General features: G+C 36.5%; 1 pseudogene; it reads right to left on the bottom strand.

Moving 5' to 3' along the window:
- Positions 1 to 23,854, bottom strand: part of LOC137938384 (protein transport protein SEC23 D-like) — a 67,231-nt pseudogene extending 43,377 nt beyond the window's left edge.
- Between the last annotated feature and the right edge of the window lie 329 nt (positions 23,855 to 24,183).

Raw genomic sequence — 24,183 nt, 5'->3', positions numbered from 1 at the left:
TGCTGGCCACAAAAGCCAAAAACCTCCAAAAGGCCCGTCTTTGCCGTGAGTGCCGGATTTACGAAATGAGGCAGAGGGCGGAACTTAGAGCTGCAGTTTCTGAGCTTGAGCGAGCCCCAACTTTCTTTTCCATCAAAGCCGACGAGCAGTTCAAGGCTTTGGCTGATAGGTCTCAGTTTTCTGGAGGCTACGATCTGTGGTCGGAGCGGGATGAGACTCAGCTTTGTCATAACCAGGACTGGCTCCCTTCCACGAGGTTTTTCCCTAAAGGGGCTGTGCACAATGTCAAACCGTGTGGTATTATTGACAGTGTTAGGCGCACCAATTATTCAAAAATGACGGACGTTGAGGAAGATTTACCCAAGAAGAGGAATGGGACTAAAAGATCGATTCTCTTGTTTGGATGCCCATGAAAAATAAGAGAGAAAAAAAGAGAAATGTGGTTTCTCTTGTTTGGATGCACAAGGAAAATGGAAAAGAAAAGAAAAGAGAGCATGCATATTATCAACCACTAGTAATATGCATGCTCAGATTTTTACGGAAGTTTCGTATTTCAGTCCTTCCTCAACCTATTTCCGCCATGTTCCATCTTCAGCGCTTTCAATCTCTTCATCGCACAACCACATTTAGACATTGCTGACCTGGGCGTTGCAGACGAAAGTCACGGAATATATGTCAGCCACAGGTAAGCTCATTTCTCCCATTTGAACTCCTTCATCCTTAGTCTCTCCATGCAATGTAGTACAGAATTTATACAATACAAATTATTTGGAGAAACTTTATGAGTTATAGATCTAGTCATATTTCGTTTCTTAATAACTCTGATATGCAAGATTATCTCTATTTGTTTTCCATACTTTTAGGATTCTTTGAACTTAATATTAAATATGTATTTTATGGAAAGTTTTAAATGTAGGTTAAAGTTCAAACCCGACTCGAGCTTGAGCTCAAATTTGGTTAAAATTCTTGGGCTTGAGCTCGATTCCAATTTTAGACTCAAAGCTAAGCTTGTGTTCGTACTCAAGTTCAAAGTATTCAAATCAAGCAAAGCTCGAACATATACAGGTTCGAGTTTGGGTAGGCTCAAGAGAGTGGGAAATGTATATAAAAGTCACATTTTGTATATACGTCATGTTTTTATATAAGTCACATTGGCATAATATTATGCAGTGTTTATAAACAATTTTATGCAAAGTTTATAGACAATTTTATGCAGAGTTTATGTACAAAGGTCATGCCCAATTTTAAGTAAAATTTATGCATTATTTTATGCACAGTTTATTTGACTTGTATTTTATGCAAAGTTTTAAATGTAGGTTGGTGCTTGAACCCTGCTCAAGCTCAATTCCAATTTTAAGCTTAAGGCTGGGCTCGGCTCTAGCTTGAGTTTGAAGTATTTAAATCAAGCCCAGCTTGAACATATGCAGATTCAAACTCGGCTCGACTCGACTCGATGTCACCCCTAGGCACTGCACGTATAGGCTGGGCACATACGGACTAGTGCCTGAACACCAAGGCATGGAGGCAAGTCAGATTAGTGGCAGCCAACTTTTTTTTTAATGATGATAAACTTATTTCAAAGAAAGGGAAGATACATCAAGGGAGACCTCCCCTAACAATAAGAGATTGAAGGGGGAATATAGGCACACAAATCAGCAACCGAAATGGCTGATCTTAGTATATGAGACGAAGTACAAGAAATGGTGGATACAATATCCAAAATATCAAGAAAAATCTGCCAGTGACGCCATGGGGGAAAGGATGAGGTGGAGCACCATCCGATGACGATCTCGGAGTCTCCCTCCATGATAAGGAGACACTAAAGCGATCCTTAAAAATACACAAGCCGTGAACGAGACCAGAGAGCTAAGCAATGCTCGAGTCAGCAATTCCGAGAGGGCCACACTTAGAGATTATGGCAGTGCCGCCCGGATAAAAAATCACCCCGCCAAAATCATCCAAACCCGGGTTCCCAAAGGGACTACCATCAAAATTCAGCTTATAATGGTTCCTAAACGGTTTCTAGTCACGTGGGCCATGGGGTGTTAGCTGGGGCGGTTGTACAAGACGAGGCATGCGCCAAGAAGCACATGAACATTCGAAGGGGCATGTGGCCAGCAATTTCCCCAACTATAAATAGGGGGGCTGGATGAGTGCCAATCAATCAGACATTGACATAGAGACTCAAAGGAGCGCTTGAATATCTTGTATGTAGACAGATTTGTGTAAATGAGAAAAGGTTTATTGTGTGCCAACTATTTGTATGCAAGGGAGGCAGACTAGTGTGGGTTATCCCAAGGACACAACTAGGCCGACACAGGTAAAAGTAAATTCAACTTTCCACTGCATAACTGAACCCGTGCAACACCTAAGCTCTAACATTACAAGCATGATCTTTTCACAGTATGGCACCCCATGAATGAATGAGCAGGCCAAATCGCCTCACCAAAATCGATTTAAAAAAAAATGATCCCTATTAAAAAAATATTTTCTGAGTAATTAAGAACCTTAAGAGTGGACACTACTTCAGAATGTGTACATGCGTGGTCATGGAATACAGGGTTAGATAGTAATCCTTGTCTTAATGTGCTTTGTATCCTAGCAAAAAACAAAGAGCTAAAATGCAATCAGTGTTCCCTAGAAGCTTGCATCCCTTGTCTAAAAGCCCTAGGTAAAAAAGCTGCAGACCAGACTCTCTCTCTCTCTCTCTCTCTCTCTCTCTCTCTGTATATATATATATATATATATACATATAATTCTTTAGGGTATATTATCTCATCTGTTTCTAATTCTATATTGACTAGGTGATAATTTTCACTAGAGATTGATTTCGTATCTTCTATATTCTTTTGTTCATAGCTATTAAATCTAATATTTATGTTACCTTTAGTATCTGTGTACATGATACTTTCTTCAGGACTGATTATTTTTTCTTCTATAAATTTAAGGTTCCATTCTAATCCTGCTAAAATGTCTGGAGAATATTTAATAGGCTTAATTAATTTTATTCCTTTGTTTCCTATTAAATTAACTACATCGTCTATTTTAACCTTGAACCTAGTAGTGCTAGAACAAGTACACCTTCCTAAGAATTCAATACACAATAAAAGATTGTTTCCTACGAAGGATTCATATCCTTTTGTCTGAATACATATTTTGATATATTTTCTAAAATCTTGTAGTCCAATAAGGAAGTCTGGGGAGGAATAAAATATTCCTCCATTTTGATTCATATCTACCTCAATAATTCCTAACATTGCCTTTTTAGGGTCTGCCCATCTATCATCGTAGATACTAAGTAAGGTTTTAGTTCCTAGATGTTTTCGTCCTAATCCTTTTACACCTATTACAATCAGACCTAAATGAATCATTTTACCCCTATTTCTTTAAAGGCTTGTTCTGATATTAAGTTAATGTTAACAGAATCTTGTCCTACACAACTAATCTGGATTTCTCGGTAATGTCTAAATAATCCGGTATTAAAGTTTAATGGTCCTGTTCTATATAATTGTCTGGGGTTAAGAAGGTTTAATTAATTCTTGCTAAATATAGTAATGTCTTGATCTATATCTATTATTTCGTCTAATTGTATATCTCTTTGGTCTACACTTCTCCTACATGTTATTTTGTCTATTATATAAAGATTTCTAGAAGAACTTCCAATTTCCAAGGTAAATCCTTCACCTTGTATCTAATCCTATTTTTGTAATAACGTCTTAAAATAAAGTAGTAAATATGAACAAAAACGAAAAATTCTCAACACACAATAAAAGCAGTAAGTATTAAGGTAACAAAAATGATGCCAAATATTATGAAAAGTATAAGCATGAAAGCAATCGTAAGAGAAGGAAAAGATAGTTGTAAAAACTTCCAGAAGGTAGTTCCTAAAACGCTTCTGTCTTTTAATGTTCTGTCAGAACACTTAGCCAAAAGGTAGTTCCTAAAACGTTACTGTCTTTTAATTTTCAGTCAGAACACTTAGCCTCCCTCCCTCCCTGTAGATACAAATTCGGAGGGGTACTACTTTAATCTGCTTTAATATGGAGTATTTAGAGGTGAATTATTTGGGGTTCTTCTAATTACTTGTCTTCTAGGTATAACTATTTGCCTAGGAGTCTCTACAAATCTTCTGTATGAATATAAAGATAAGGTAAAACAGACAAAACTAAATATAACTAAATTAAAGCTATAAAGATAAAAATCATGTATCTAAGGATCTATCTATGATTCTGGCTAAAATATTAAGGAATAAGAATATATCAGATGCTAAAAGATTATCTACTTGTTCTAGGAGAAATATAAAATATCTAAATAATTCTAATGCTATTATTACCAAGAACAATATGTAGCTATAAGTTCCTATGATATTGCACAATAATCTCTTAAGGTATTATATAATAATCCTAAGTATAAGTAATATATAGGTAATATTCGCAAAACAAATCTCAAAAACTGTTTTATTATCTTAATAATTAATCAAATATACATAAAAAAGGTACAGCGGCGTTGTGACAGCCGAGAGCAACGCTTGGCTCAACTGAGGCAGAGGCGTTTGTTAGGGCTTAGCCCTCACCCAGTAGTTTCTAGCCTTGTATACCTTTCTGTAATAACGTCTTAAAATAAAGTAGTAAATATGAACAAAAACGAAAATACTCAACACAAAATAAAAGCAGTAAGTATTAAGGTAACAAGAACGATGCCTAATATTATGAAAAGTATAAGCATGAAAGCAATAATAAGAGAAGGAAAAGATAGTTGTAAAAACTTCCAGAAGGTAGTTGCTAAAACGCTTCTGTCTTTTAATGTTCTGTCCCTAATATTATGAAAAGTATAAGCATGAAAGCAATTGTAAGAGAAGGAAAAGATAGTTCTAAAAACTTCCAGAAGGTAGTTCCTAAAACGCTTCTGTCTTCTAATGTTCTGTCAGTCAGAACACTTAGCCTCCCTCCCTCCCTCCCTCCCGAGGGGTACTACTTTAATCTGCTTTAATCTGAAGTATTTAGAGGTGAATTATTTGGGGTTCTTCTAATTACTTATGTTCTAGGTATAAATATTTGCCATGGAGCCTCTACAAATCTTCTGTATGAATAAAAAGATAAGGTAAAAAAGACAAAACTAAAGATAAATAAATTACAGAAGACTACTGTTAAAGCTATAAAGATAAAAATCAAGTATCTAAGGTTCTATCTATGATTCAGGCTAAAATATTAAGGAAAAAGAATATATTAGAGGCTAAAAGATTATCTAATTGTTCTGGGAGAAATATAAACTATCCAAATAATTCTAATGTTATTATTACCAAGAACAATATGTAGCTATAAGTTCCTATAATATTGCACAATAATCTCTTAAGGTATTATATAATAATCGTACGTATAAGTAATATATAGGTAATATTCGCAAAACAAATCTCAAAAACTGTTTTATTATCTTATTAATTAACAAAATATACATAAAAAGGTACAACGGTGTTGTGACAACCGAGAGCAACGCTTGGCTCAACTGAGGCAGAGGCGTTTGTCAGGGCTTAGCCCTCACCCAGTAGTTTTCAGCCTTATATACCTTTCTGTAATAACGTCTTAAAATAAAGTAGTAAATATGAACAAAAACGAAAATACTCAACACACAATAAAAGCAGTAAGTATTAAGGTAACAAGAACGATGCCTAATATTATGAAAAGTATAAGCATGAAAGCAATCGTAAGAGAAGGAAAAGATAGTTGTAAAAACTTCCAGAAGGTAGTTCCTAAAACGCTTCTGTCTTTTAATGTTCTGTCAGACAGAACACTTAGCCAACACTTGCCCTAAAAGACAGAACATTAATTCTAAAGATAGTTGTAAAAAGGACGTTGCAAACAAGAAGTAAAGTGAACCATTGTTATGAAGAATAAAATTAAGACCTAAAATAAAGTCTACTTTGACTTTGAGATCTCTAACCCATGTTAAAGGTAAAGGATAAGATCCAGAACAAGTTGAACAATTGGTAAAGAACTGGATTTTGCCTTCATCAAAATAGGTTGTATATGGGTGATAGGTACCATCTACGTGTTGGCTAAACACTTATTTATTGGTTTTCTTAAGGAACTAAAGAGGAACTAATCTTCTATGGATAATACATTTGGTACAGCCGGAATCTACTAAAGCATCTAACACGAGGGATTGTTTGTTAGGGAAAATAATCTTTGCTCTAACAAGGATACTGGAAAGAGATTTATCTTGGTTACATACGTAGGAAGTTTCTGGTTCTTCTAACCCTACAGTGATACCATCATAAGAATCTTTTTCTGTTGTATCTAATCTATGTTTGAGAAGAGTTATTTCTGCCTCACAGTTTTCTATTTTTCTGGCCATAATTTCCAATTTAGTATTGTATACCTCTTTCTAAGACAATCCCTCGCATATGAAACAATGGACCTTCTTTTTCTGTTTGTCCCCTCGTTTCTTCTCTTCCGGCCTAGCCTTGGCGTCCTTTGCCCATGACTTCTTCTCCCATTTCTCCTTCTTCTTAAAATTCGTTATACCATTGTTATTTTTCTTAGGCACTTTGTTAGCCGAATAATTCTTTCTCTCATATTTGGTTAACTTTTCAGCAGTAGATAAAGTTGAAGCTAATGTCTTTACTTCCCGTGGGCTGAGCAAGAATTGAGAAGACGGGAAATAAAGACATTAGCTTCAGCTTTATCTACTGCTGAAAAGTTAACCGAATATGAGAGAAAGAATGATTCGGCTAACAAAGTGTCTAAGGAAAATAACAATGGTAAAACGAATTTTAAGAAAAAGGAGCAAATCAAGGGATTTGAATGGAGGATCAAATTAAGGAGATTTGATAAGGGAGGATCTCTACTCTCATTGGACGGAAGCATGAGATAAGGGAGGGGTTGAAGCCTATAAATACCAAGGCATTCAACCCTTGTAGATTCATTCAGCATAGACGAGAAGGAGAGTTTTTGTAGAGTGCTGGCCTTCCACCTTGGACGGCCACTCCTTGTAATCTTCTCTAGTATTAATACAAGGTTACTTTCTCTTCCTATTCCATTGTCTTTCTATCTTTTCATTGCTAGTGCTTCATTTGAGAGGAAGGAGTTTGCAACGTTGATCTAAGGGGTGAGAGGTTGTACTACCTTTGACGAATTGAAGGTAGGCTATCACGGGAGTTGGAGTTCCGCTAGCCTAAGTGAGTTTAGGCTCATCTGACCTCGTGACAAACTGGGTGGGGGGCTTTGTACCTACCTCGGCGGAGTCTCGAAATGACAGTGGAAGCGGATGCAGGCCACAAAAGCCAAACAACTCGTAAAGGCCCGTCTTTGCAGTGAGTGCCAGATTTACAAAATGAAGCAGTGGGCGGAACTTAGAGCCGCAGTTTCTGAGCTTGAGCGAGCCCCAACTCTCTTTTCCATCAAAGCCGACGAGCTGTTGAAGGCTTTGGCTAATAGGTCTCAGCTTTCTGGAGGCTACGATCTGTGGTCGGAGAGGGATGAGACTCAGCTTTTTCATAACCAGGACTGGCTCCCTTCCGCGAGGTTTTTCCTTAAAGGGGCTATGCACAATGTCAAACCGTATGGTATTATTGACAGTGTTGGGTGCACCAGTTATTCAAAAATGACGGACGTTGAGAAAGATTTACCCAAGAAGAGGAATGGGACTAAAAGATCGATTCTCTTGTTTGGATGCCCATGAAAAATAAGAGAGAAAAAAAGAGAAATGTGGTTTCCCTTGTTTGGATGCGCAAGGAAAATAGAAAAGAAAAGAAAAGAGAGCATGCATATTACCAACCACTAGTAATATGCATGCTCAGATTTTTACGGAAGTTTCGTATTTCAGTCCTTCCTCAACCTATTTCCGCCATGTTCCATTTTCAACGCTTTCAATCTCTTCATCGCACAACCGCATTTAGACATTGCTGACCTGGGCGTCGCAGACGAAAGTCACAGAATATATGTCAGCCACAGGTAAGCTCATTTCTCCCATTTGATCTCCTTCATCCTTGGTCTCTCCATGCAATGTAGTACAGAATTTATACAATACAAATTATTTGGAGATCCTTTATGAGTTATAGATCTAGTCATATTTCGTTTCTTAATAACTTTGATATGCAAGATTATCTCTATTTGTTTTCCATACTTTTAGGATTCTTTGAACTTAATATTAAATATGTATTTTATGGAAAGTTTTAAATGTAGGTTAAAGTTCAAACCCAACTCGAGCTTGAGCTCAAATTTGGTTAAAATTCTTGGGCTTGAGCTCGATTCCAATTTTAGTCTCAAAGCTAAGCTTGTGTTCGAACTCAAGTTCAAAGTATTCAAATCAAGCAAAGCTCGAACATATACAGGTTCGAGTTTGGCTAGGCTCGAACATATACAGGTTCGAGTTTGGGTAGGCTCAAGAGTGTGGGAAATGTATATAAAAGTCACATTTTGTATATAGGTCATGTTTTTATATAAGTCACATTGGCATAATATTATGCAGTGTTTATAAACAATTTTATGCAAAGTTTATAGACAATTTTATGCAGAGTTTATGTACAAAGGTCATGCCTAATTTTAAGTAAAATTTATGCATAATTTTATGCACAGTTTATTTGACTTGTATTTTATGCAAAGTTTTAAATGTAGGTTGGAGCTTGAACCCTGCTCAAGCTCAATTCCAATTTTAAGCTTAAGGCTGGGCTCGGCTCTAGCTTGAGTTTGAAGTATTTAAATCAAGCCCAGCTAAAACATATGCAGATTCAAACTCGGCTCGACTCGACTCGATGTCACCCCTAGGCACTGCACGTATAGGCTGGGCACATACGGACTAGTGCCTGAACACCAAGGCATGGAGGCAAGTCAGATTAGTGGTAGCCAACTTTTTTTTTAATGATAATAAACTTATTTCAAAGAAAGGGAAGATACATCAAGGGAGACCTCCCCTAACAAAAAGAGATTGAAGGGGGGACCTAGGCACACAAATCAGCATCCGAAATGGCTGATCTTAGTATATGAGACGAAGTACAAGAAATGGTGGATACAATATCCAAAATATCAAGAAAAATCTGCCAGTGACGCCATGGGGGGAAGGATGAGGTGGAGCACCATCCGATGACGACCTTGGAGTCTCCCTCCATGATAAGGAGACACTAAAGCGATCCTTAAAAATACACATGCCGTGAAGGAGACCAGAGAGCTCAGCAATGGTCGAGTCAGCAATTCCGAGAGGGCCACAGTAAGAGAGTATGGCAGTGCCGCCCGGATCAAAAATCACCCCGCCAAAATCATCCAAACCCGGGTTCCCAAAGGCGCTACCATCAAAATTCAGCTTATAATGGTTCCTAAATGGTTTCTAGTCACGTGGGCCATGGGGTGTTAGCTGGGGCGGTTGTACATGAGGAGGCATGCGCCAAGAAGCACATGACCATTCGAAGGGGCATGTGGCCAGCAATTTCCCCAACTATATATAGGGGGGCTGGAAGAGTGCCAATCAATCAGACATTGACATAGAGACTCAAAGGAGCGCTCGAATATCTTGTATGTAGACAGATTTGTGTAAATGAGAAAAGGTTTATTGTGTGCCAACTATTTGTATGCAAGGGAGGCTGACTAGTGTGGGTTATCCCAAGGACGCAACTAGGCCGACACAGGTAAAAGTAAATTCCACTTTCCACTGCATAACTGAACCCGTGCAACACCTAAGCTCTAACATTACAAGCATGATCTTTTCACAGTATGGCACCCCATGAATGAATGAGCAGGCCAAATCGCCTCACCAAAATCGATTTAAAAAAAAATGATCCCTATTAAAAAGCCCTAGGTATAAAAGCTACAGACCAGACTCTCTCTCTCTCTCTCTCTCTCTGAATATATATATATATATATATACATACATATAATTCTTTAGGGTATATTATCTCATCTGTTTCTAATTCTATATTGACTAGGTCATTATTTTCACTAGAGATTGATTCCGTATCTTCTATATTCTTTTGTTCATAGCTATTAAATCTAATATTTATGTTACCTTTAGTATATGTGTACATGATACTTTCTTCAGGACTGATTATTTTTTCTTCTATAAATTTAAGGTTCCATTCTAATCCTGCTAAAATGTCTGGAGAATATTTAATAGGCTTAATTAATTTTATTCCTTTGTTTCCTATTAAATTAACTACATCGTCTATTTTAACCTTGAACCTAGTAGTGCTAGAACAAGTACACCTTCCTAAGAATTCAATACACAATAAAAGATTGTTTCCTACGAAGGATTCATATCCTTTTGTCTGAATACCTATTTTGATATATTTTCTAAAATCTTGTAGTCCAAAAAGGAAGTCTGGGGAGCAATAAAATATTCCTCCATTTTGATTCATATCTACCTCAATGATTCCTAACATTGCCTTTTTAGGGTCTGGCCATCTATCATCGTAGATACTAAGTAAGGTTTTAGTTCCTAGATATTTTCGTCCTAATCCTTTTACCCCTATTTCTTTAAAGGCTTGTTCTGCTATTAAGTTAATGTTAACAGAATCTTGTCCTACACAACTAATCTGGATTTCTCGGTAATGTCTAAATAATCCGGTATTAAAGTTTAATGGTCCTGTTCTATATAATTGTTTGGGGTTAAGAAGGTTTAATTAATTCTTGCTAAATATAGTAATGTCTTGATCTATATCTATTATTTCGTCTAATTGTATATCTCTTTGGTCTACACTTCTCCTACATGTTATTTTGTCTATTATATTAAGATTTCTAGAAGAACTTCCAATTTCCAAGGTAAATCCTTCACCTTGTATCTAATCCTATTTTTGTAATAACGTCTTAAAATAAAGTAGTAAATATGAACAAAAACGAAAAATTCTCAACACACAATAAAAGCAATAAGTATTAAGGTAACAAAAACGATGCCAAATATTATGAAAAGTATAAGCATGAAAGCAATCGCAACCAGAAGGAAAAGATAGTTGTAAAAACTTCCAGAAAGTAGTTCCTAAAACGCTTCTGTCTTTTAATGTTCTGTTAGAACACTTAGCCAGAAGGTAGTTCCTAAAACACTTGTCTTTTAATGTTCAGTCAAAACACTTAGCCTCCCTCCCTCCCTCCCTCCCTCCCTGTAGATACCAATTCGGAGGGGTACTACTTTAATCTGCTTTAATATGGAGTATTTAGAGGTGAATTATTTGGGGTTCTTCTAATTACTTGTCTTCTAGGTATAACTATTTGCCTAGGAGTCTCTACAAATCTTCTGTACGAATATAAAGATAAGTTAAAACAGATAAAACTAAAGATAACTAAATTACAGAAGACTATTGTTAAAGCAATAAAGATAAAAATCATGTATCTACGGATCTATCTATGATTCTGGCTAAAATATTAAGGAATAAGAATATATCAGATGCTAAAAGATTATCTACTTTTCCTGGGAGAAATATAAAATATCCAAATAATTCTAATGTTATTATTACCAAGAACAATATGTAGCTATAAGTTCCTATGATATTGCACAATAATCTCTTCAGGTATTATATAATAATCCTAAGTATAAGTAATATATTGGTAATATTCGCAAAACAAATCTCAAAAACTGTTTTATTATCTTATTAATTAACCAAATATACATAAAAAAGGTACAGCGGCATTGTGACAACCGAGAGCAACGCTTGGCTCAACTGAGGCAGAGGCGTTTGTCAGGGCTTAGCCCTCACCCAAAAGTTTCTAGCCTTATATACCTTTCTGTAATAATGTCTTAAAATAAAGTAGTAAATATGAACAAAAACGAAAATACTCAACACAAAATAAAAGCAGTAAGTATTAAGGTAACAAGAACGATGCCTAATATTATGAAAAGTATAAGCATGAAAGCGATCATAAGAGAAGGAAAAGATAGTTGTAAAAACTTCTAGAAGGTAGTTGCTAAAACGCTTCTGTCTTTTAATGTTCTGTCCCTAATATTATGAAAAGTATAAGCATGAAAGCAATTGTAAGAGAAGGAAAAGATAGTTCTAAAAACTTCCAGAAGGTAGTTCCTAAAACGCTTCTGTCTTCTAATGTTCTGCCAGACAGAACACTTAGCCTCCCTCCCTCCCGAGGGGTACTACTTTAATCTGCTTTAATCTGATGTATTTAGAGGTGAATTATTTGGGGTTCTTCTAATTACTTGTCTTCTAGGTATAAATATTTGCCATGGAGCCTCTACAAATCTTCTGTATGAATAAAAAGATAAGGTAAAAAAGACAAAACTAAAGATAACTAAATTACAGAAGACTACTGTTAAAGCCATAAAGATAAAAATCATGTATCCAAGGTTCTATCTATGATTCAGGCTAAAATATTAAGGAAAAAGAATATATCAGAGGCTAAAAGATTATCTAATTGTTCTGGGAGAAATATAAAATATCCAAATAATTCTAATGCTATTATTACCAAGAACAATATGTAGCTATAAGTTCCTATAATATTGCACAATAATCTCTTAAGGTATTATATAATAATCCTACGTATAAGTAATATATAGGTAATATTCGCAAAACAAATCTCAAAAACTGTTTTATTATCTTATTAATTTACCAAATATACATAAAAAGGTACAGCGGTGTTGTGACAACCAAGAGCAACGCTTGGGTCAACTGAGGCAGAGGCGTTTGTCAGGGCTTAGCCCTCACCCAGTAGTTTCCTGCCTTATATACCTTTCTGTAATAACGTCTTAAAATAAAGTAGTAAATATAAACAAAAACGAAAATACTCAACACACAATAAAAGCAATAAGTATTAAGGTAACAAGAACGATGCCTAATATTATGAAAAGTATAAGCATGAAAGCAATCGGAAGAGAAGGAAAAGATAGCTGTAAAAACTTCCAGAAGGTAGTTCCTAAAACGCTTCTGTCTTTTAATGTTCTGTCAGAACACTTAGCGAAAAGGTAGTTCCTAAAACGCTTCTGACTTTTAATGTTCTGTCAGAACACTTAGCCTCCCTCCCTCCCTCCCTCTAGATAACAATTCGGAGGGGTACTACTTTAATCTGCTTTAATCTGGAGTATTTAGAGGTGAATTATTTGGGGTTCTTCCAATTGCTTGTCCTTTAGGTATAAATATTTGCCTTGGAGTCTCTACAAATCTTCAGTATGAATATAAAGATAAGGTAAAACAGACAAAACTAAAGTTAACAAAATTACAGAACACTATTGTTAAAGCTATAAAGATAAAAATCATGTACCTAAGGTTCTATCTATGATTCTGGCAAAAATATTAAGGAATAAGAATATATCAGAGGCTAAAAGATTATCTAATTGTTCTGGGAGAAATATAAAATATCCAAATAATTCTAATGCTATTATTACCAAGAATAATATGTAGCTATAAGTTCCTATGATATTGCACAATAATCTCTTAAGGTATTATATAATAATCCTAAGTATAAGTAATATATAGGTAATATTCGCAAAACAAATCTCAAAAACTGTTTTATTATCTTATTAATTAACCAAATATACATAAAAAGGTACAGCGGCGTTGTGACAACCGAGAGCAACGCTTGGCTCAACTGAGGCAGAGGCGTTTGTCAGGGCTTAGCCCTCACCCAGTAGTTTCCAGCCTTATATACCTTTCTGTAATAACGTCTTAAAATAAAGTAGTAAATATGAACAAAAACGAAAAATACTCAACACACAATAAAAGCAGTAAGTATTAAGGTAACAAGAACGATGCCTAATATTATGAAAAGTATAAGCATTAATGCAATCGTAAGAGAAGGAAAAGATAGTTGTAGAAACTTCCAGAAGGTAATTCCTAAAACGATTTTGTCTTTTAATGTTCTGTCAGACAGAACACTTAGCCTCCCTTCCTCTTTCCCTCCCGAGGGGTACTACTTTAATCGGCTTTAATCTGGAGTATTTAGAGGTGATTTATTTGGGGTTCTTCTAATTACATGTCTTCTAGGTATAAATATTTGCCTAGGAGTCTTTACAAATCTTCTGTATGAAGATAAAGATAAGGTAAAACAAATAAAACTAAAGATAACTAAATTACAGTAGACTATTGTTAAAGTTATAAAGATAAAAATCATGTATCTAAGGTTCTATCTATGATTCAGGCCAAAATATAAAGGAATAAAATTATATCAGAGGCTAAAAGATTATCTACTCGTTAGGGAGAAAAATAAAATTTTCAAATAATTTTAATGCTATTATTACCAAGAACAATATGTAGCTATAGGTTCCTATGATATTGCACAATAATCTCTTAAGGTATTATATAATAATCCTAAGTATAAGTAATATCTAGGTAATATCCGCAAAACAAATCTCAAAAACAGTTTTATTATCTTATTAATTAACCAAATATACATAAAAAGGTACAGCGGCGTTGTGACAACCGAGAGCAACGATCGGCTCAACTGAGGCAGAGGCATTTGTCAGGGTTTAGCCCTCACCCAGTAGTTTCCAGCCTTATATACCTTTCTGTAATAACGTCTGAAAATAAAGTATTAAATATGAACAAAAACGAAAATACTCAACACACAATAAAAGCAGTAAGTATTAAGGTAACAAGAACGATGCCTAATATTATGAATAGTATAAGCATGAAAGCAATCGTAAGAGAAGGAAAAGATAGTTGTAAAAACTTCCAGAAGGTAGTTCCTAAAACGCTTCTGTATTTTAATGTTCTGTCAGAACACTTAACCAGAAGGTAGTTCCTAAAACACTTTTGTCTTTATTGTTCTGTCAGAACACTTAGCCTCCCTCCCTCCCTCCCTCCCTCCCTCCCTGTAGATACCAATTTGGAGGGGTACTGCTATAATCTGCTTTAATCTAGAGTATTTAGAGGTGAATTATTTGGGGTTCTTCTAATTACTTGTCTTTTAGGTATAAATATTTGCCTTGGAGTCTCTACAAATCTTCTGTATGAATATAAAGATAAGGTAAAACAGACAAAAATAAAAATAACTAAATTACAAAAGACTATTGTTAAAACTATAAAGATAAAAATCATGTATCTAAGGTACTATCTATGATTCTGGCTAAAATATTAAGGAATAAGAATATATCAGAGGCTAAAAGATTATCTACTTGTTATGGGAGAAATATAAAATATCCAAATAATTCTAATGCTATTATTACCAAGAACAATATGTAGCTATAAGTTCCTATGATATTGCACAATAATCTCTTAAGGTATTATATAATAATCCTAAGTATAAGTAATATATAGGTAATATTCGCAAAACAAATCTCAAAAACTGTTTTATTATCTTATTAATTAACAAAATATACATAAAAAGGTACAGCGGTGTTGTGACAACCGAGAGCAACGCTTGGCTCAAGTGAGGCAGAGGCGTTTGTCAGGGCTTAGCCCTCACCCAGTAGTTTCCAGCCTTATATACCTTTCTGTAATAACGTCTTAAAATAAAGTAGTAAATATGAACAAAAACGAAAATACTCAACACACAATAAAAGCAGTAAGTATTAAGGTAACAAGAACGATGCCTAATATTATGAAAAGTATAAGCATGAAAGCAATCGTAAGAGAAGGAAAGGATAGTTGTAAAAACTTCCAGAAGGTAGTTCCTAAAACGCTTCTGTCTTTTAATGTTCTGTCAGACAGAACACTGAGCCAACACTTGCCCTAAAAGACAGAACATTAATTCTAAAGATAGTTGTAAAAAGGACGTTGCAAACAAGAAGTAAAGAGAACCATTGTTATGAAGAATAAAATTAAGACCTAAAATAAAGTCTACTTTGAGTTTGAGATCTCTAACCCATGTTAAAGGTAAAGGATAAGATCCAGAAAAAGTTGAATAATTGGTAAAGAACTGGATTTTGCCTTCATCAAAATAGGTTGTATATGGGTGATAGATACCATCTACCTGTTGGCTAAACACTTATTTATTGGTTTTCTTAAGGAACTGAAGAGGAACTAATCTTCTATGGATAATACATTTGGTACAGCCGGAATCTACTAAAGCATCTAACACGAGGGACTGTTTGTTAGGGAAAATAATCTTTGCTCTAACAAGGATACTGGAAATAGATTTATCTTGGTTACATACGTAGGAAGTTTCTGGTTCTTCTAACCCTACAGTGATACCATCATAAGAATCTTTTTCTATTTTATCTAATCTATGTTTGAGAAGAGTTATTTCTGCCTCACAGTTTTCTATTTTTCTGGCCATAATTTCCAATTTAGTATTGTATACCTCTTTCTAAGACAATCCCTCGCATATGAAACAATGGACCTTCTTTTTCTGTTTGTCCCCTCGTTTCTTCTCTTCCGACCTAGCCTTGGCGTCCTTTGCCCATGACTTCTTCTCCCCTTTCTCCTTCTTCTTAAAATTCGTTATACCATTGTTATTTTTCTTAGGCACTTTGTTAGCCGAATAATTCTTTCTCTCATATTCGGTTAACTTTTTAGCAGTAGATAAAGTTGAAGCTAATGTCTTTACTTCCCGTGGGCTGAGCAAGAATTGAGAAGACGGAAAGTAAAGACATTAGCTTCAGCTTTATCTACTGCTGAAAAGTTAACCGAATATGAGAGAAAGAATGATTCGGCTAACAAAGTGTCTAAGGAAAATAACAATGGTAAAACGAATTTTAAGAAAAAGGAGCAAATCAAGGGATTTGAATGGAGGAGCAAATTAAGGAGATTTGATAAGGGAGGAGCTCTGCTCTCATTGGACGGAAGCATGAGAGAAGGGAGGGGTTGAAGCCTATAAATACCAAGGCATTCAACCCTTGTAGATTCATTCAGCATAGACGAGAAAGAGAGTTTTTGTAGAGTGCTGGCCTTCCACCTTGGACGGCCACTCCTTGTAATCTTCTCTAGTATTAATACAAGGTTACTTTCTCTTCCTATTCCATTGTCTTTCTATCTTTTCATTCCTAGTGCTTCATTTGAGAGGAAGGAGTTTGCAACGTTGATCTAAGGGGTGAGAGGCTGTACTACCTTTGACAAATTGAAGGTAGGCCATCACGGGAGTTGGAGTTCCGCTAGCCTAAGTGAGTTTAGGCTCATCTGACCTCGTGACAAACTGGGTGGGGGGCCTTGTACCTACCTCGGCGGAGTCTCGAAATGACAGTGGAAGCGGATGCAGGCCACAAAAGCCAAACAACTCGTAAAGGCCCGTCTTTGCCGTGAGTGCCAGATTTACAAAATGAAGCAGTGGGCGGAACTTAGAGCCGCAGTTTCTGAGCTTGAGCGAGCCCCAACTCTCTTTTCCATCAAAGCCGACGAGCAGTTGAAGGCTTTGGCTAACAGGTCTCAGTTTTCTGGAGGCTACGATCTGTGGTTGGAGAGGGATGAGACTCAGCTTTTTCATAACCAGGACTGGCTCCCTTCCGCGAGGTTTTTCCCTAAAGGGGCTATGCACAATGTCAAACCGTATGGTATTATTGACAGTGTTGGGCGCACCAGTTATTCAAAAATGACGGACGTTGAGAAAGATTTACCCAAGAAGAGGAATGGGACTAAAAGATCGATTCTCTTGTTTGGATGCCCATGAAAAATAAGAGAGAAAAAAAGAGAAATGTGGTTTCTCTTGTTTGGATGCACAAGGAAAATGGAAAAGAAAATAAAAGAGAGCATGCATATTACCAACCACTAGTAATATGCATGCTCAGATTTTTACAGAAGTTTCGTATTTCAGTCCTTCCTCAACCAATTTCTGCCATGTTTCATCTTCAGCGCTTTCAAACTCTTCATCGCACAACCGCATTTAGACATTGCTGACCTGGGCGTTGCAGACGAAAGTCACGGAATATATGTCAGCCACAGGTAAGCTCATTTCTCCCATTTGATCTCCTTCATCCTTATTCTCTCCATGCAATGTAGTATAGAATTTATGCAATACAAATTATTTGGAGATCCTTTATGAGTTATAGATCTAGTCATATTTCGTTTCTTAATAACTCTGATATGCAAGATTATCTCTATTTGTTTTCCATACATTTAGGATTCTTTGAACTTAATATTAAATATGTATTTTATGGAAAGTTTTAAATGTAGGTTAAAGTTCAAACCCGACTCGAGCTTGAGCTCAAATTTGGTTAAAATTCTTGGGCTTGAGCTCGATTCCAATTTTAGTCTCAAAGCTAAACTTGAGCTCGAACTCAAGTTCAAAGTATTCAAATCAAGCAAAGCTCGAACATATACAGGTTCGAGTTTGGGTAGGCTCAGGAGAGTGGGAAATGTATATAAAAGTCACATTTTGTATATAGGTCATGTTTTTATATAAGTCACATTGGCATAATATTATGCAGTGTTTATAAACAATTTTATGCAGAGTTTATAGACAATTTTATGCAGAGTTTATGTACAAAGGTCATGCCCAATTTTAAGTAAAATTTATGCATAATTTTATGCACAGTTTATTTGACTTGTATTTTATGCAAAGTTTTAAATGTAGGTTGGAGCTTGAACCCTGCTCAAGCTCAATTCCAATTTTAAGCTTAAGGCTGGGCTCGGCTCTAGCTTGAGTTCGAAGTATTTAAATCAAGCTCAGCTTGAACATATGCAGATTCAAACTCAGCTCGACTCGACTTGATGCCACCCCTAGGCACTGCACGTATAGGCTGGGCACATACAGGCTAGTGCCTGAACACCAAGGCATGGAGGCAAGTCAGATTAGTGCAAGCCAACTTTTTTTTTAATGATGATAAACTTATTTTAAAGAAAGGGAAGATACATCAAGGGAGACCTCCCCTAACAATAAGAGATTGAAGGGGGGACCTAGGCACACAAATCAGCAACCGAAATGGCTGATCTAAGTATATGAGACGAAGTACAAGAAATGGTGGATACAATATCCAAAATATCAAGAAAAATCTGCCAGTGACGCCACGGGGGGAAGGATGAGGTGGAGCACCATCCGATGACGACCTTGGAGTCTCCCTCCATGATAAGGAGACCACTAAAGCTATCATTAAAAATACACAAGCCGTGAAGGAGACCAGAGAGCTCAGCAATGGTCGAGTCAGCAATTCCGAGAGGGCCACAGTAAGAGAGTATGGCAATGCCGCCCGGATAAAAAATCACGCCGCCAAAATCATCCAAACCCGGGTTCCCAAAGGCGCTACCATCAAAATTCAGCTTATAATGGTTCCTAAACGGTTTCTAGTCACGTGGGCCATAGGGTGTTAGCCGGGGCGGTTGTACATGAGGAGGCATGTGCCAAGAAGCACATGACCATTCGAAGGGGCATGTGTCCAGCAATTTCCCCAACTATATTTAGGGGGGCTGGATGAGTGCCAATCAATCAGACATTGACATAGAGACTTAAAGGAGCGCTCGAATATCTTGTATGTAGACAGATTTGTGTATATGAGAAAAGGTTTATTGTGTGCCAACTATTTGTATGCAAGGGAGGCTGACTAGTGTGGGTTATCCCAAGGACGCAACTAGGCCGACACAGGTAAAAGTAAATTCAACTTTCCACTGCATAACTGAACCCATGCAACACCTAAGCTCTAACATTACAAGCATGATCTTTTCACAGTATGGCACCCCATGAATGAATGAGCAGGCCAAATCGTCTCACCAAAATCGATTTAAAAAAAAAATGATCCCTATGAAAAAAATATTTTCTGAGTAATTAAGAGTGAATTTTACTCTTGATTGCAGATGAACAGTTAATGTCATTCTACATCATTTCAAAAAAAAAATTATTCTTTAATCATTCAAAAAAAGTGATTCCACGTTCATTCACAACAAAAAAAAAAAAAAGTATGATTTCTCAAAATGATGGATATAAGCAAATCAACTTACATGTCCTGAGGAAGTGTAGAGTCATCAGTATTAGAGTACAGAAACAGTGAACCGCCACTCTCGATGCTAAGGAATTTTAATGAAGCTAAGTCTGTATATTCATTGGTAACAGCAAATATGTCCACACAAACCCCCGATTGAACAGCAACAGCTGCCTGTGCAAAGTCATCATGGGTTATTTTTCCAAAGATCTGTAGATTCTACAAAACTCAACCATTTCAGCACTTGGGTGTATATAGGCATAAGGCAATTTACCAGTTCTTTGTAGAAGGGTGTCTGCTCAGGAAGCAGTGTACAGTCTGCATCCTCTCCTTTACTGGCATATTGCTCACCATAACGCCTTGTATCTAATTGACTAGCTCCATAATCAGGAGGACCAGACAAAAATGTAAAAACCCTAGCTGCAATCAATTTTTGACCCACATAAATATCTAATAAACAAATGCTGATAGTCACTAATGCAGTCGATTTTGGAGCCACATAACCAATAAACGAATGTTTATAAATACTAATACAATTAGTACAATCAATTTTAAGAAAACAAAATTCAGAAAGGTAAATTGAGACAAGATATTCTTCCAGGCCCCTATTGTCGCCCTTGAGAGGAAACATTTCACCCAAGGAAAAGAACATGTTATTACCTGGAAAGAGGAAGTATCCAAAAAAATTGTGACCAGTGCTTTTCCAGGAAACCGATAATCAACCATTGAAAAACCAATTCTTTCAATTGGCAACATTTAGCTCATTTCCAGCCATTATGGTTTCACAAGACATAATTAATAGAATGAACATATACTTTTCATAGTGAGGGATAAAGACAATCCTAGATTCAAAGCAGAAATCTTCAAAAATACGAATAGAAAAACAAGGAATGACTCTCCAGATTTATCCCTCACAATAAGTTGCATGCATATGACTAATGAACATCAATGGGAAAAGAACAATGAAAACACTCAACTTTTTTAAAGAGAGAGCATCCAGCAATAAGGGGTACAGGCCATTTTTTCAATAATGAAAAAGATTTTATTAGAAAAAAATTAATGATAGATTTTAGTTGAAAGAATAAGTCTACCCATAAGGAAAATAGAACCAGATATATCTTGTGCATGGAAAAGAGGAAGACATCAAACATGGATGACACACTTTGGTGGCAGTAACTGCAAGAATGTTTGATGATCTAAATCTGGTGCCACCAGATGTCAATAAGTTGAAAGATTAACAGAAATTTCCTCATAGCCTTTTCTCATCCAAGGATGGAGGCTTTGCAATTCAAGACCACTTCCTAAGAAACAAAATGTCATTCTGTAAATCCATTTACAGGTAATATGCATTTACTTGATTTTCAACAAACATCACTAAATAGTTAGAACAAAGATGACTATAAAAGAAACATATGTTAATTTATTTTGGTCCATGATAATGTAAAAGAAGCACAGGGAAGTAAGAATTGGACTTTACCATACCCAGTGCAAATGTATTTCCGTATTCTGATCCAAGGTAGTTAATTAGAGCCTCCATTGCAGCACCAAAACCTCTGCCACCTAATAATATACCATCAAGTCCTTGTCCAGCAGCTATAGTTCTTTCCCATGAAGTTGTAGGTTTCAGTGTTTCCAAGGCTGCAGCTATTCGGTCTTTCCAAGGCTTCAGTCCTTGGAGAATGAACCAAACCTTCACTAAAATCCATTTTCCAATTGATTGTAGTGTTGGTAGAGATTCTTTTTTTTTTAACAATTTGAAGTCAAGGGTATGTTGACATTGTCCATCATAAACATACAGGAGCCAAGAAAGAAAACAATGGCATGGCATCTTCAAGCTCAAAGGGCAATGAAGCATCTGTATCTGGGGGGAATAAAGACATTTTTGACAACTGGTATGGGTCCTTGCACATCGTATAAGCCTATCTTATGACTGAATATAACAAGCCCAAACAGAGAACCCGGCCCAAGTGCTGCAAATGTAAAAGGTAATTGGTATTAAAACATTATCATAAACAAGAAAAATAATTACCAATGCAACCACAAATGTGTGAAAAGCTGAGGGTGATCTTCTAAAATATTGATCACCTTATGAAGGCCAATACTGAGATAAACAATTGCCCACCTTCTAAAGCAGCCAGTAGCGCACTTTTGATCAACTCCAAAAACTCCTCAGATGCTGCATTTATGTTCAGAAGTACAACAAAAAACTAGTAAGTGAATTCTAGCACAATGTAAGGGATAGAGCATGTTGAGAACTTAAAATTTTTATATCACTAATAAATGTGCAAAATAATTAATACAGTTTTGAGCCTCATGCCAACTCATCATGTTGAACTTGTAGAAGACAAGATTTATGATTATAATTCCGCCTCCATGTAATATCCATGAATGATAACCATGAACACAAGATTACCCTCATCATCTTGCTTTTGCATCACAGCCGCAAACAACTTTTAGATGGGCTTTTGAGACATCTTTGAGAAAGTTTTGCTTACTATGATCCATTTAGAAAAAATAAAAAAGGCTAGAAGAACTGTAATGCAATACCATAATGGATGTAGGGTCATAAATATTTAGTGGATGAGCATTCAAGTGATTGAACTATACAATGTTCCTGAAACATGAACAGTATCTTTAATGAAGTAGCCATTTGTTAATGCTTGATGACACCAAAAATGAAAAAAGAAGAATGCCAATTATCTTTTCTCCCAATAAATCTTCAGGCAACATTTGGCTCCTAACAGGTAACGTAAACATACAAACATAGCAACATAATCACCTCAATACATGAGCCATCTTATCAGTAAACCATGGTTAAACATTTAACAGTAACAAAAGAAGACACCCCTACAACACTTACACCTCGATCTACGAAATACAAACTCTATATAAGGTACTAATAAACACTTTCGAAAAAAAACAAAATGCAGTAGTAACATCGATAAAGATAAAATGTAGCAAAGTTCGCATATGAAATGAAGGGTATCATCACAAAGACTATCGGATCTTACATGCAAGATCCACTGCTGCAACATAAACCGGCCGAGCCTTCACAGCTTCCTCGCCGTCATCTGGTAAGATCAAACGCTATTAGACTTAAATTCTCACAGCTAAATGATCTAGTAAAACTCGGGTTCAATTATAATAAAACGGAACTCTACCAGGTAGCTCGAGATCTATGAAGGAAGAGCACATCTCTGCACATAACTCCGGTTGAGAGTAACGAGCGATTGTTTCTGACGTTAACCCATTAAGAGTGCCACAGAGAGAACAAGTCCCAGCCCATTGTTCAAGCTCGCAGTAGGAATTGAAATAAGCCCAGCAATTATCGCAGCGAGGAACAAGGTTACCGTTGGACCCGGAAACAGGGGGGTTACCAAGCTCGTCAACCGGAGAAAATGGGGAAACGGTGACTCCCCAAGGAAGGCCGGAGGCTTCCTGTGCATCGGGATCGGTCGGGAAACGAGATACCGTCGCCCTAATCGCAGCGAGGAACAAGGTTACCGTTGGACCCGGAAACAGGGGGGTTACCAAGCTCGTCAACTGGAGAAAATGGGGAAACGGTGACTCCCCAAGGAAGGCCGGAGGCTTCCTGTGCATCGGGATCGGTCGGGAAACGAGATACTGTCGCCCTAACCGCCATCGACGAGAAGACAGCAGCAGAGTTGCAGAGCGAGGTCGATAAAAACCCAAATAATGAGGGAGAAAAAAAACACACAGACTTCTTACCCAGACTTCTTACCCTGCTGGCCTCGATTCGTCTAACCAACGCCGTTTGAGCTGGTCCGGCCAAAGAAAAAGCGGGTTAATTCAGAGGGGAAAGCATGGTTCGGGTTTTGAGAACCCGAACCCCAACTCGGAGACCCGAACGGTTTAGAAATCAAACATTATCCTTTGTCTCATTCCCAAATCAACCTAGTAATTCTCCAATTAAAATATTTTTTAAATATAAAAATAGTTAAAGAATACAATGCATAAAATTATTATACAATGTCAAAATATAAATAATAAAAAATAAAAAAATAGATAAGTTTTATATATATGTTATTTTAATTTTAAAAAAATATCAATAAGGTATTTCCATCAAGTTTAGGTCAAATTTGGGAAAACCCAAGCCTACCTCCAACTTCGGTTTCTTTCCCTCCATCCCTTCTCCTCCCAACGGAGTGAATTTAAGTTTTTTTTTTTTTTTTTGCCCACTCCTAACTTTGATTATGTGTTGGACCTCGAGTCCCAAACTTGACCTGAACTTAGGGTTTTCCCCTTCTATCCCTTCTCCACCCAACGGAGTAAATTTAAGTTTTTTTTTTTCGCACACTCCTAGTTTTGATTATGTGTTGGACCTGAGTCTTTGATGAGGACAATGTAACCTCAGGTTTGTGGAGGTCATGAGAAACATGATTGAAAAATAACAAGGTATATCCTAGCTAGCACATATTTTACTTATGTTATGGAGATTACATGTAACGAGTCATA

This window comes from Aristolochia californica, unplaced genomic scaffold, assembly GCF_029961685.1.
Source record: "Aristolochia californica isolate CCGP_79_NKW_82.1479 unplaced genomic scaffold, dmAriCali1.0.hap1 SCAF_8, whole genome shotgun sequence".
Lineage (NCBI taxonomy): Eukaryota > Viridiplantae > Streptophyta > Magnoliopsida > Piperales > Aristolochiaceae > Aristolochia > Aristolochia californica.
Note: the sequence above shows the minus strand (reverse complement) of the source record. Positions and strands in the feature narration are given on the sequence as shown.